This window comes from Lygodium microphyllum, chromosome 5, assembly GCF_053477565.2.
Source record: "Lygodium microphyllum isolate KBCC chromosome 5, Lygodium_microphyllum_v1.1.10, whole genome shotgun sequence".
Classification (NCBI taxonomy): domain Eukaryota; kingdom Viridiplantae; phylum Streptophyta; class Polypodiopsida; order Schizaeales; family Lygodiaceae; genus Lygodium; species Lygodium microphyllum.
In genome coordinates this window covers 46253727-46255818 of record NC_141139.1, presented here as the reverse complement: position 1 = coordinate 46255818, position 2092 = coordinate 46253727, and the positions used below count along the sequence as shown (strand labels likewise).

Below are 2092 nucleotides of genomic sequence, written 5' to 3'. Positions count from 1 at the left end.
GACAAAGGCGACCCAGATAATATATATATATATATATCTAAAGGCATCTGTATGTCAAATCTATTCATGTCTAACAAGAAAAAGGCGGAAGAGAAAGGTTCACTCCATCGGCATGTACATGGTGTATCAAGTTGTGTGTGGCCTATTGGGATGTGTATGTAGCATTGCTTTTGTATTGGCATTGTTTGCTGGGATGTAGGTAGGATTACTTAAATATGAGTAATATTGACATTTTATACACACCCACTCTGTAGGTACACAATATATCAAGTAGTGTGTGGGTTGTTTGTTGGGATGTACGCACACCCACTCCTTAGGTACACAATATATCAAGCAGCGTATGGGCTGTTTGCTGAGATGAAGGTAGGCTATGTTGATGTGTCACACACAGACAGAGGGAGTTTCATTACGACCCTGTTGTGTTGGCCTAACTGACGACGATGACGTGGGAAGCAAAGAGAGTAATGTGACCTCGAGAGTCAGCGCCGGCTACCTGGGTTGCATTGCAAGAGCCCGGTATAATCCTACCTAAAATCGATCGATGCCTACCCTGGAGGGAGCGTGGGGATCCATCGAGAGGCCGGGTGACATCAGCGTATGCACAGATTTCTCAGGAACTTTCAGTTTGGGTAGGAAAAGCGACATCATTAATTACAAAAATAAAATAGAGCAGATAAATCTGAATGCAACCCGCCTTTATAGCTCAGTGGTAGAGCGTCAGTCTTGTAAACTGAAGGTCCAGAGTTCGATCCTCTGTGGAGGCAAGGTCAGAATTATTTGTCGGTTGCATCCGTGCAGAGGGTAGAGCAATAATAATGCTCGCCCATGCTATGCCATCTTTTATCTCCCTTCTTCCTTTTGTTTTTGGAAGATTAAATCTCTCTCTCTCCCCAATGGGCACACTCATGTGTGTGCTTCGGGTTCCAATCCTCATTTCATCGTACTAGTCTTTCCTCATCGAGTCATATGAAAATTGATGTGCATACTGAGTTGTATCTAATCCTTACCCCACTTAACATTATATATAAAGTTTGGGCACATTATACAATCACATCTAATCCTTACCACAAGTAACCTGTGTATCATGATGCAAATCTCAAAAGTATAGGACCATTTCAAGAGGTCATGGAACATCTGGGCCAAGTAGTAGCCGAAGCCACTAATGTCCACATTGTAAAGGGCATTTCAAATGTATTTGACCTTACGAGCATCATGCTAAAGCTAGTTGTGCCTATAATTGAATGAAAAACGTGTTACATGAGCGCCCACTTTTAATTGTTAGATTTGTTTATTGTAAAAGCAAATGCACTTACTTAGAATAAGCCAATTCTGTTTTAAAAGTACATCACATCACATGTACACAGACAAGTACTAGAAAACAACAAACTTGGAGGAGAGTGCAAAATACAAAATGGAAGAGAAGAGCATATGATGAATGAGTGCATGCTAAGAATGAATGATTGAAGAAGATGATATACATGTGGGTGCTTAAGGAGTGGCGACATATCCAAGACAACTACTAGAAAACAACAAACTTGGAGGAGAGTGCAACCCACAAAATGGAAGAGAAGAGCATATGATGAATGAATGCATGCTAAGAATGAATGATTCAAGAAGATGATATACATGTGGGTGCCTAAGGAGCGGCGGCATATCCAACAACCACTAAGTCTTGTGGGAGTAGACTTAGACAGAGTGTTGAACATTGATGTTCACTATTTACAGATCTAGAGTGCAACCACCAAAATCAAGGCAAATGGAGTATGTTGGAACTAAGGGTGATGTCATACAACAAGTGAGGTCCAATCACAAAATAAGTTAATGAAAAATAGTGTAGGGGTTACATAGTCTAAGGACAAAGTGTTGTAGTAAAAAAATTGGACTCATCAATTGAGGTAGTATTGAGTCCAAATGCAACAAATGTGATGATCATGGAGCATCAAATCAAGTTGCATGCTATCTAGCATATGAAACTGTTATGGTAGCTTAGAATAGGGCTAGAAGACCTCAAAAAATAGAAAACGGTTAGTCGTTTATGAGTTGGCACTCCAAACATGGTGGGACGTACCATGTGGAGGCCGGGAGTAGCTTG

At 40.8% G+C, this 2092-nt stretch overlaps 1 non-coding gene across 1 annotated transcript; it reads left to right on the top strand.

The window, feature by feature from the left end:
* The first annotated feature begins 692 nt into the window (after positions 1-692).
* Positions 693-764, top strand: TRNAT-UGU (transfer RNA threonine (anticodon UGU)). Its single transcript has one exon. It is a non-coding gene; the product is annotated as a tRNA-Thr (tRNA).
* Positions 765-2092: the final 1328 nt, after the last annotated feature.